Raw genomic sequence first — 13,152 nt, forward strand, 5'->3', positions numbered from 1 at the left:
TAAATTGTTCTGATTGTCTAGATAGTGGTTTTCAGGTTTTAGTATGCATCAGAAACATCTGAAGATTGTTAGAACAGCTGCTGCGACCTGGCTCCACGCTGTCACAGTCTTGAGATTCATCCACACTGTAGTGGCTTACCCATTCACCTATTGAGGGTCGTTTGGCTGTTTATCCATCCAACTGTGATGGCTGTTTGGCTATTTACCCATTCACCTATTGGTTCCCCTTTGGCTATTTATCCACTCACCTATGAATGGTCGCTATTTATTGGCTGTTGCAGATAAACTTGCTAGGAACCTTCATGTATGTAAGTCTGTGTGGGCTTGTCTCACTGGGTCAGTTTCTTGGAGTGAAAGTTCTGGTTGATTTGTGTTTTTTTGTTTTTTTGTTTTTCTGTTGTTTTTTTTTTTTAATTGGCCTGTCTTCTGCCTGAAGTTGATATGTTAAGTGTACAGTCAACTTTTTAACAAATCTCACAAACTATTTTCCATTGTTGTGACATTTTATATTCCCAGCAGTCTCTCCACATCCTCCCCTACGATGGTTATTTGCAGTGTTTTTATCTTAATTCTGTTGGTTGTGTAGTGATAACTCATGGTGTCTTTAATTTGCACTGCCTGAGGACTGATGCTGCACACTTCGCTTGCGTGTCTGGGTTAGTGAAATACCAGCTCAAATGTCTCGTCTGTTTTTGTATTATGGTATCGTTTGTCTTATTGTGTTGTAAGCCTTCTTTAGATGTTCTGGATACCAGTATTTTATTAGAGTTAGGATTACAGTATATAGTTTCTATTTTTTTTTTTTTTAATCTTATTTTTGAGACCGAGTCTCACTCTGTCGCCCAGGCTGGAGTGTAGTGGCACAATCTTGGCTCATGCAACCTCTGCCTTTTGGGTTCATGCAATTCTCCTGCCCCAGCCTCCTGAGTAGCTGGGATTACGGGCACGCACCACCATGCCCAGCTAATGTTTTGTATTTTTAGTAGAGACGGGGTTTCAGCATGTTGACCATTATGGTCTCGATCTCTTGACCTCGTGATCCACCCGCCTCGGCCTCCCAAAGTGCTGGGATTACAGGCGTGAGCCACTGCGCCCGGCTTTTTAATCTTATTTTTGAGACCGAGTCTCACTCTGTCGCCCAGGCTGGAGTGTCGTGGCACAATCATGGCTCATGCAACCTCTGCCTTTTGGGTTCATGCAATTCTCCTGCCTCAGCCTCCTGAGTAGTTCGGATTACAGGCATACCACCACCATGCCTGGCTACTTTTTTTTTGTATTTTTAGTAGAGACAGGGTTTCACTATGTTGGCCAGGCTGGTCTCAAACTCCTGACTTCAAGTGATCCACCCACCTCAGCCTCCCAAAGTGCTGGGATTACAGGTGTGAGCCACTGCACCTGGCCCTATTTAAATTTTTTTAAATGGTGTCTTTCAAAGAGGAAATTTTAATTTTGAAGAAGTCCTGTTTATCAATTATACTCTTGTAGTTTGTGCTTTTTGTGTCCTGTATAAAAAGAAATGTAAAAAACCATGTTTTATTTTTTGTATGAAATAACATGTTTTATTTTGGCCTGCATACTTAACTGATCATAATCTTACTGTTGTTTCTACCTTGATGTCTCTGGCTGCTTTTATTATCTACTTATTGAAACCTACAAGCTCTGCTCTTATGTTTGGGTCTATGATCCATTTTGAATTAATGTTTATGTATGGTATGAAGTAAGGATTCATTTATTTCTTTATACCATACGGATACCTAGTAGTCCCTGCACCATTAGAACATAATATTTTTATTTTATGGTATGAGGTAAGGATTTCTTTATTTATTTATGCTGTATGGATATCTAGCAGTGCCCGCATCATTAAAAGATAATATGTTTATCACGGAACTCCATGACACATATCTGGACCTGCCCTTCCTGTAGACCAGAGGGACTCAGCTGGGCCATGAGTTTGCCTCCCTTTCCGTCAGTGGCACAGGTGTCTTGGCAGGCTAGGTTGCCACAAAATGCCTCAGGTAGAAGGCATAGGGCAGCCCTTGCAGCAAGGATTCATTCCAGCCCAGAGGTCAGTGGTGTGATGTTGAGAAGGTCTGCTGTATAAGTTTATGTTTTTGCTCTTATGATTAGCTCTATAATCCATCTTAAGTTAATCTTGGATGTGGAGTCTAAGTTCAGCCTGCCGTTTTTGTTTTTTCCCCATGTGATTATCCAGTTGTTCCTGCACCCTTTCTTTCTCCATGAAATCACCTTGCATCTGCATCAAGATGCAGTTGGCTGTACATGTGTGGGCTCTTTCGGAGTCTGTTCGGTGCACTGATCTATGGCCATCCTTATGCCAATTCCTAGGGTCCTTTTTATTTCAGCTGTACCTGTGTCTTAAAATCGTGAGTTGCAAGTCCTCAGTTGGCTGTTTTTCGACGTGGTTTTGGCTACTCTAGCTCCTTTGCCTTTTCATATACACTGTAGAAACAATTTGTCTATTTCTACAGAAGAAAACATGCAGTACAATTTTGATTGTGATTGCACTAAATCTACAGAACAAGTTAGGGCTATAACTCGCAAAAAGAGTCTGGCCACTTATGGAAAGAAGGTAAAATAGTAAGTTACGCTGAGACAGAGTGATATTCCTTTATTATTTGTGCCAGCAAGGGGAAGAGCAGAGAGCAGTTCTAGTCTTCAGCTTGTGGAGGGAACACAGGGATTTTTATAGAAAGGGTTTGGACACAGAAAAGGCAAGGGGGCTAGGAGATGCCGGTGGCGTGACTTGCTTCAGTGGCCCTTGGATTATTGTCCCATTTGATGAAGGGGCCAGTGCCATTGTGAATCCTATCAGGTTACAAATTAATCAGTCAATCTTGGAGTCACTTTTCAGCTGGGAGTGGCCTTGAAATAACCTTTTGTTGGAGAGAGAATTCTGGAGGTGCCTCGTCCCTATTAGGATCCAAACCCTGAAGCTTCTGAGCAAATAAATGACCAGATAAGAGAGCATGGTGTGTGCTTAACAAGCATCTGGGTAAATAAATGTGCATAAGGTATGGGAGCATAGAATGGGAAAAGTAGAGGGGCTGGGTGTGATGACTCATGCCTATAATCCCAGCATCTTGGGAGGATGAAGCGAGTGGATTGTCTGAGGTCAGGAGTTCAAGACCAGCCTGGCCAACATGGTGAAACCCCGGCTTTACTAAAAATACAAAAAATTGGCCAGGCGTGGTGGCACACGTCTGTAATTCCAGCTACTTGGGAAGCTGAGACAGGAGAATCACTTGAACCCAGGGGGCGGAGGTTGCAGTGAGCTGAGATTGCACCACTATACTCCAGCTTGGGCACAAAGTGAGACTGTTATAAAAAATAAAAATAAACATGAAAGGGAGTAGAGGTTCACGGCACAGTCCAAGGCTGTATTTCAGGATGAAAGGTAACACATATGCGGTTTGTCTCAAAGTTATATCTTGAGACTGGGAATGGGAAGAGAAAAGGGAAGAGAAAACAAAGGTTTAAAACATGGTTTGAGGCTAGGGCGCTAAGCTGCTTGGGTACAAGGAGAATTGACACTCAACAACGTTGAGTCTAATGATCTGTGACCATGGTCTAGACCGCTTTTCAGACATTTAATTTCTCCCACTATTTTGTCATTTTCATAATATAGGTCTTCCATATGTTTTATTAAATTTACCTCTAAGTATTTTCTGTTTTACAGAGCCATTGTAAATGGTAGTATTTTTAAATTTGCAGCTTCTAGTTGTTCATACTAGAATAGAGGAAGACGGTTTCTTTTTGTATGTTGACTTTGTATTGTACTTTTCTAAGCTCATTTATGAGTTGTAGTTTATTTATAGATTCTGTCGTATTTTCTACTCAGATGATCAGGTTACCTAAAAATAAACGCCATTTACATCTTCCTTTCCAGTCTGGATGCTTTTATTGGTTTTCTTTTTTGTGCCGGCTAGAACCTCCAGTAAAATGCAGACTGGAAATGGTGTGAGCAGGCACCCTTGCCTTGTTCTGGTCTCCACAGCAAAGCATTAAGTCTTCTGCAACTCAATAAAGTGTAGGTTGTTTATAGATGCATTTCATCAGGATGAGGAAGTGCGTATCCCTAGTTTTCTGAGAATGTTTTTTCCATGAGTAGGTGTTAAGTTTTGTCAAATCCTTTTTATACATCTTTTTTTTTTTTTGAGACACAGTCTCACACTGTCACCCGGCTGGAGTGCAATGGCATGATCTCTGCTCACTGCAACCTCTGCCTCCTGGGTGCAAGTGATTCTCCTGTCTCAGCTTCCCGAGTAGCTGGGATTACAGGTGTCTGCCACCACGCCTAGCTAATTTTTTGCATTTTTATTAGTGATGGGGTTTCACTATGTTGGCCAGGCTGGTCTCGAACTCCTGACTTCAGGCAATCCACCCGCCTCAGCCTCCCAAAGTGCTGGGATTACAAATGTGAGCCACCACACCTGGCCTGCATCTATTAACTAATGTATCCACCTTCAAAAAATATTGTATCCCTTCATGAGTTGCACACAAATTTAGCAGCTTACCTCCGTTTCTCCTTCTGTTCACTGTGCCATCATTGTCATACGTTTAATTCTACATATGTTATTCCGCAAATTCATTGTCCTTATTTTTGCTTTAAACTGTTAATTAACTTTTTAAAAGATTTAAACATTAGAGAAAATTGTCTTTTAAGTTTATCCACATATTCACTATTTCTCGCAATGTTCTCTCCTTTGTGCAGTTCCAGATTTCCATATGGTACCATTTTCTTTCTTCTAAAGAGCTTTCTTTAATATCTCTTGTAGCATGTATCTGCTAGTTACAAGTTTTCTGAGCTTTTGATTATCTGGAAGAGTATTTTGCCTTCATTTTTGAAGGTTTAAAGAAACTTTTTTAGCGACAAGGTCTTGCTCTGTCACCCAGGTTGGAGTGTAGTGGCGCAATCATGGCTCACTGCAGCCTTGAACTCCTAGGCTCAAGCAGTTCTCCTGCCTCAGCCTCCCAAGCAGCTGGAACTACTGGCGTGTACCACCATATCTGGCTCTTTTTTTTAAAAAAAAAAAAAAAAAAGATGGGTTTGGGTGTGGTGGCTCACGCCTGTAATCCCAGCACTTTGGGAGGCCGAAGTGGGCAGATCACCTGAGGTCAGGTGTTCAAGACCAGCCTGGTCAACATGGTGAAACCCCGTCTCTACTAAAATACAAAAATTAGCCGGGCGTGGTGGCAGGTGCCTGTAATCTCAGCTACTCAGGAGGCTGAGTCAGGAGAATCACTTGAACCTGGGAGGCGGAGTTTGCAATGAGCCAAGATTGCACCATTACGCTCCAGCCTGGGTGACAAGAGTGAAACTTTGTCTCAAAAAACAAAAATAAAGGAGTTTGCCATCTTGCCCAGGTTGGTTTCTGAAGGTATTTTTGCTATGAAGAGAATCCTGGGTTGATATTTTTCTCCCAGGATTTTAAGCATCTTTTACTGTGGCTTGTTTGGTTACTGATGAGCATCCTACTGCCAGTCCTATCTATGTGTCTCTGGCTGCTTTCATGATCTCTTTATCGCTGTTTTTTTGTTTTTTGTTTTGTTTAAGACGGAGTCTAACTGTGTCGTCCACGCTGTAGTGCAGCGTGCAATCTCTGCTCACTGCAACCTCTGCCTCCTGGGTTCAAGTGATTCTTCTGCCTCAGCCCCCGGAGTAGCTGGGATTACAGGTGTGCACCACCATGCCTGGCTAATTTTTATATTTTTAGTGGAGATGGGGTTTCACCATGTTGGCCACTTGATTTGTTTCTACCTCCTGGCTATTGTAAATAATATTGCAGTGAACATGGGTGGACAGATGTCTCTTTGACATGTGCTTTAAATGTTCCCAGAGGTAGAACTTCTGACCTCAAGTGATCCACCTGCCTCAGCCTCCCAAATTACTGGGATTATAGGCGTGAGCTACCCTGCCCAGCCTGTCGCTGGTTTTTAGCAATTTGATTATGATGTATTTGGGTGTAGTTCTTTTCATGTTTCTTCTGCTTAGGTTTCATTAGAAATCTTGAATATGTTGGGTTTTAGTTATTAAATTTGAATAATCTTCACCCATTATTTCTTCAACAACCTTCTCCCTTTCCTAGTTGTAATTATATGAGTGTTAGCCTCCTTGGTGTTTTTCATGGCTTTTTCATGCTCTTTTTCTTTCTTTCCAGTTTTTTCTCTTTGTGTATTTTTCATTCCCAGGAACTACTTTTGAATCATTTTAATAGCTCCTCATTAAGTTCACTTTTTTTGTTTCTACCTTTTTAAACCACATATTACATATTTACAATAGCTGTTTTAATGCCCTTCTCTGGTCATTCAGTCATTTCTGGTCTGTATCTTTTCTGTTTTCTCCTTTTGGTTACTTTTTTTTTTTCCTTTTCTGTGTTTCTAGTAATTTTTGAATTTCTAGACATTTTTGAATAGACTTTTGAACAGTTGATGGACATCGTAAATTTTATATCATGATTTGCTGGCTTTTATTGTATGCCTTTAAAGAGTGTTAGAGTTTGTTCTGGCATATAGTTAAGTAACCTGGAATCAATTTGGATCCTTCTGAGGATTACTTTTAAGCTTTGTTAGTGTCGGTATAGAGCAGCCTTTACTCTAAGGCTAGCTTATTCCTACTACTAAAGCAATACCCTTCTGGGTACTAAAGACTGGCCAGCTATCCCATACATTGCAAGGTCCTGAGTATGTCAACTGGTCTTAGCCCTGTATGGTTTCCAGGAACTATTCTGTCTGCAGCAGCCTGGTGATTTTTTCCCTCGTCTTGAGTTGTTTGTGTCCTGTTTACATATTTCAGAACTCAGTCAAAGACTCAAGTGAACCCCTCTGCAGATGTTTAACTGGTTCTCTTCTCAGCTCCCTTTCTTGGGTATCCTACCCTGCAGATTTTACTCTCTTGACCTTCCCAAACTCCATTCTGTCTCCCTTTTCTTAACATAATGAGAACACCAGGCTCTGTGTGTCTCCTCCCTGCCTAGAAACTGCCTCAGAGAGTACCTGCTGTGACTGTATGACCCACCTCATTTGTTTCGTCCCCTCAGGAACCTGCGTCCTACTGCCTGTTCTCCAATGTCAGAAAACCTGTTTCACTTACTTTATTTTGTTTGGTGTATTGTTTGGTAAGGCTGGAGGGTAAATTCAGTCCCTGATACTTCACCATGATGTGAAGAGGAAAAATCTTGAAAGTAGATAATTCTAGTAATTTTTTTATTAGAACATTATGAACGTTATGTTGTTGAATAGCTATGGGCTTTGTTTTGACAGGTAGTTATATATGAATCAGTTTGGTTTGAGTCCCTTTTTTATATTAATAAAAAGTATTTATTTTAAAAATGTGGTAGAATATTTATAACAGAATTTATTATTTTACACTTTCAGCTCAGTGGCATTAAGTGCATTCACATTATTGTACCATCATAACCACCATCCATCTCCAGAACTTTTTCATCTTCTGAAACTGAAACTCTGTCGCCCTTAAACACTAGCTCCCATCCCCTCGTCCTGAGCCCCTGGCAGCCACCATTCTACTTTTTGTCTCCATGAATTTGACTACTCCAGGCACCTTATATAAGGGGAATCATAAAATGTTAGTTCTTTTGTGGCTGGCTTATTTCACTTAGTGTGATATCCTCAAGGTTCATCTATTACAGCATGTGTCAGAATTTTTTTTAGCGCTGAAAAATATTTCACTGTACGGCTCGTCCACATTTGTTGATCCGGTCAGCCATCCATGGATACGTGATTTGTTTCTGCCTCCTGGCTATTGTAAATAATGTTGCAGTGAACATGGGTGGACAGATGTCTCTTTGACATGTGCTTTAAATTTTAGAGGGTATGTACACAGAGGTAGAATTGCTGGATCATATGGTGGTTCTATTTTTAATTTTTTGAGGATCTGCCATACTCTTTTCCACAGTGGCTGTACCATTTTACATTCCCACTAGCAATGCACAGGGGTTAAATTTCTCCATACCCTTTCTGACACTTGTTTGTTTTGGGGATTTTGTTTTATGTTTTTGGTAACAGTCATGCCAATGTTTGTGAAGTGGTATTGAGACCTGTTTAAAACATAACTGTCAGGTCTAAGGCAGCCGTTGCTCCCGCAGAAGTTCAGCTCTACTATTGAGGTGGGACTCCTGTATTTTTAGTAGATTCAGGGTTGCACCATGTTGGCCATGCTGGTCTTTAACTCCTGACCTCATGTGATCCACCTGCCTCAGCCTCCCAAAGTGCTGGGACTATGGGCTTGAGTCACTGCACCTGGCACATTTCTGTGAGTTCTGATGTTTGTCTTACAACTTCCTGATAGTTTTGTTTTTCTAAAATCTAGCTTTTACACAATAAATGGCCTCTTACCCCTTTTCAGATTCTTCAGCTCTTTTTCTCCCCAGCTTCCTCCTTTCTGAGACTCTCCTCTGCAATTCCAGCCACCTCAGTATACCACAAACTTGGGTCACCGTCTCCTCTAGTTAATGAGACCTCCAAGCTGTGTTTGTGGTCCCTCTTGCTGTGTCCATGGCCCAGAAATGCCTCTGGTTGAAAGCCAGGGTGACCATGGGGCTCACAGTCCTCCATGCTTGTACCCAGTATCTGAAAGCAGCTATTTAATTGTTTTGTTCATTGTTCTGGTTAGTTACAGTGAGAAGTTAAATGCAGTCCTTGTTACTCCATCTTGAACAGAAGCGGAAGTTGCTTTTCTCTTAATTTATCTTTCTTGGATGTATGTCTTTTTCTTTCTTGGTTTACTCCCTTGTTTTGGTGGCACACATGGTCCACTGACTTCCTGAGAGATGGGGTATATGGCAATTTAATTTTGGGAAATCATTAATATACAAAAATATGCTATTAACATACTTGGTAGTTTGTCTGGGTATAGAATTCTAGGTTGGAAATAATTTTTCCTCTTACTTATGGTGGCATTGTTTTATCATCTTTTTTCTTTCAACAGCTGAGAAGTTTAATGCCATTATGATCATTGATCTTTTCCCCACCTCTTTATCTGAAACTTTCAGGATCTTTTTCTTGTACCCACTGATCTGAATTTCCCTGGGATGTGCCCTGAGGTGAGTCTGTTTTTCAACTTTGCGCAAGTTACTCAGTGCCCTTTTCCACGTCTTTGCATTCTAGGAAATTTTCTTAAATTACTTCTCTGATTTCCTTACCACCGACTTGCATTCTGTTTTTTATCTCTTCATCTGGAACTTCTGTTTTAGTCTCATTGCTTCCATGTTCTCTTTTCCCAGCTTGTATTATCTGGTCTCTCTGTTTTATATTAGAGGCTTTTCTTGAATATCTGGTCATCTTTGTTCATTTTTAAGATCAGAGCACTAAAAAGCAGATTGAAAGTCTTGATCATGTCAACTGTATGGTCATAATAAGGTAGCCTGGTTAGATCTTTTTTTTTTTTTTTTTTTTTTTGAGACGGAGTTTTACTCATGTTACCCAGGCTGGAGTGCAATGGCGCGATCTCGGCTCACCGCAACCTCCGCCTCCTGGGTTCAGGCAATTCTCCTGCCTCAGCCTCCTGAGTAGCTGGGTTTACAGGCACGCACCACCATGCCCAGCTAATGTTTTGTATTTTTAGTAGAGACGGGGTTTCACCATGTTGACCAGGATGGTCTTGATCTCTTGACCTCGTGATCCACCCGCCTCGGCCTCCTAAAGTGCTGGGATTACAGGCTTGAGCCACCGCGCCTGGCTGTTAGATCTTTTAATCAGAAATCTCTTCATGTTGGAAGTTTTAGGTCTTTTCTCTTGGGCTGGCCAGATTGTTTTTGTTCCAGTCTCCTGCCTGGTGAGGTGTCAGCCTAGCAGCCAGTATTCTGGGTGCAGAGTGAGGGGAAAGAGGTACAGGCTCTTCTTATTCAACACTGTCAGTGTTTACTAACCCTCTGTTTTCAGCATGGTGCTGCACCCTCCGTTCAGAGAGCCTCTATCTCATATGCCCTAGAAAATAAATCTCTAGTTGCCTACCAGAGAGGGCATGGGGATCTGAGGCTCTGTTTATATCTTTACTTTCTCTTAATTTTATTATGGTGGAGCATTTATCAGCTGCATGACAGATTTATTTTTACCCTTATCCACTGCCCGACCCCTGGCTGATTTTGAAGCAAGTCTCAGATATCAAATAAAAACACAGCCACAGTACTGTTTTACATCCAAAAACAGTTGTATAAATAAGATGTTAACTATGTTAGCAGGCAGTTATGATAAACATTGTGTAATATCATCCCCTATCTCAAATTCTTCAGTAAATATCTATTCTTACAGCTTGCTAGCTTGAATGGGATGCAAATAAGGTTTGTGTACCAGGTGTCTTATGTTTCTTGTGGATCCCACTCTGTCGGTCTAAAATATTGCTGGTACTTGTTTTGTACACTTTTGTGTTTGTCCTCTGGGTTTGCAGAGATGCTGATTGGTTCCTTGCAGCCTCATTTAACACAGTTCTCTGCCTCTGTTTTTTCTGGCAGTTGTCGTTACATCTTTTCATAGTTTGTGGTTCTCAATTTGATTAAATTCAGGTTTGTTTTTGTTTGACAGAGTTCCTCATAGGGAATATTGTATCCTCCCTTAGGACGTACCTACTGTCGAATAGCCTCTCTTTTTGTGATGTTATTAGCTATTGATGGTAGTTACCTAGATCTATTAATTCACAAAGGTTTGCAAAAAATCAAACTCTGAGTATTATATTTTTCTTTTATCAGCTGGAATATTTGGTTTGATTGTTCTCTTGTATAGAGTATAGGGGAATGAGGGGAAAGTGTTAGATTTTCCCCTTTATTTACCAGTATTCAAAAATAGTGAGCATCTTCAAAAAGCTACGATGAGAATTGTTAAAATTAGTATTGTTTGATGAGTTTTAGTCCATCGTAGTTATTGTCCTTCGTGAAGCCCACATTTTCTGGCCAGTGAGAGCTCATTCAGTTTGGGCTGTAGTCCTCATTATGTGACCCAAGCAGCTTTTGGGAGCGTCCCTGCTTCCTGGTATGTTGAGTGGCCCCAGGCTCCTCTTGTACATTTTGTGCACTAGACCTGGAATTAGCTGTCTCTCCAAGAACTTACGGTTTGTCTGAGTGGAAAATGGTAGTTGGAGACCATGATCTGGCCTCTAGGAGTGTTTTTGCTAACGGGTTGGTCATTGGCAATTGTTTCTAGGCCTTTTCAGTGAAATCAGAGCTAGAGGATTATATGAGTATACATTTTAAAAGTATATATATATATATATATAATTATACATATAATTGTATGCATATATTATGATAATTATGTTTATATGAATTTTTTTTCAGGATAAACATGTCAGTTCATAAAGATCATTCCAGTTCAAATTTAGGACTTCAGGATTTTAACGTAACCTCATTGGTCTTATGTGTTTATTTCCTATTAACTGAGCCAGAAGTCTAAATTTCAGTGATACCAGTGTGATTACTCATTTGGTTCAGCAGTACACTCACTGCAGTCTAAGAGTAACATTGCAAACACTGCCACCATCAATGTGATTCTTGAAACAGATTAAGATTTTGTTGCAGTTTTTTCTTTTGACCACAGAGGTGTAACCTCCTAGGGAATACAAGCACAGCTCTTATGTATGGCTCTTCTGCCCCCAGCTGGGTACATAATCAGATGTATTTGTTTAATTTTACTATGAATTTGTAGGCATTGTTTTTTAAATCCATCTATATTTTTATATTTACATGGCAGCAAACATCAAGGTTTCAAAAAGGCATATTCAAATAATATACATTTCTGAATTTCCAAAATAGGTAATGTTTTTTTAAAAAATGTATGGTTTATTCTACTATTAAAAAATAAGCAGGGCCGGGCGTGGTGGCTCACGCCTATAATCCCAGCACTTTGGGAGGCCGAGGCGGGTGGATCACAAAGTCAAGAGATCGAGACCATCCTGGTCAACAAGGTGAAACCCCGTCTCTACTAAAAATACAAAAATTAGCTGGGCATGGTGGCGCGCACCTGTAGTCCCCGCTGCTCGGGAGGCTGAGGCAGGAGAATTGCTTGAACCCAGGAGACGGAGGTTGCCGTGAGCCGAGATCGCACCACTGTACTCCAGCCTGGGTGACAAGAGCAAAACTCCGTCTCAAAAATAAATAAATAAAATTAAAAAGCAGGCCAGCTGGATGTGGTGACTCACACCTGCAATCCCAGCACTTTGGGAGGCCATGGCAGGTGGGATCACCTGAGGTCAGGAGATTGACAGCAGCCTGGCCAACATAGTGAAACCCTGTCTCTACTAAAAATACAAAATTAGCCAGGAGTGGTGGCGCGTGCCTGTAATCCCAGCTACTCTGGAGGCTGAAGAAGGAGAATCGCTTAGAACCTGGAAGGTGGAGGTCACAGTGAGCCAAGATTGTGCTGCTGCACTCCAGCCTGGACGACAGAGTGAGACTCTGTCTCACAAAAAGCAGTCCATGCATCGTGGCTTACGCCTGTAATCCTGGACTTTGGAGACCGAGGTAAGTGGATTACTTAATCCCAGGAATTCAAGACCAGCCTGGGCAGCATGGCAAAACCCAGTTTTACAAAAAACTACAAAAATTATCCAGGTGTGGTGGCGCGCATCTATAATCCCAGCTACTTTGAAGGGTCAGGTGGATGGATCAGTTGATCCCCGGAGGCTGAGGCTACAGTGAGCCATGATGGTGCCACTGTACTCCGGCCTGGGTGACATGGTGAGACCTATTATGCTGAAATCCTTTGTTAGACAAATGGAAACATACCAGATACATTTTATTTTACTTTTTTTAAAAAAAGTTGTTAGCTTAATATATTCTGGAAACATCTTCAACCTGTAATATAGCATGGAGCTCTCATTTCTTCACGGCAGCCTGGTGCTCCCTCACGTGCATGAAGCAATTTTCTACCCAGTGCCTTGCAGAGACTTTGGGTGCTTGCACGTTTGCCTTTGCCATAGCACCACAGTGAACCGCCTTCTGCGTATTTCTTCTTAGGCCTTCACTGGGATAGAGTCCTGAAAGAGATTGCTAGAGGAAAGGGAGTGGATCTGAGATTTTTGCCTGATTACCAGTTCCTGTCTCTAGAGGCTGCACCATTTTGCCTCCTGTCAGCCATGCATGAGAAGCCTGTTTCCCTCAGCCTGGCCAACAGAGTATGTCATTG

This window comes from Sapajus apella, unplaced genomic scaffold, assembly GCF_009761245.1.
Source record: "Sapajus apella isolate SASKATOON/1434 unplaced genomic scaffold, GSC_monkey_1.0 scaffold56, whole genome shotgun sequence".
NCBI classification, from domain to species: Eukaryota; Metazoa; Chordata; class Mammalia; order Primates; family Cebidae; genus Sapajus; species Sapajus apella.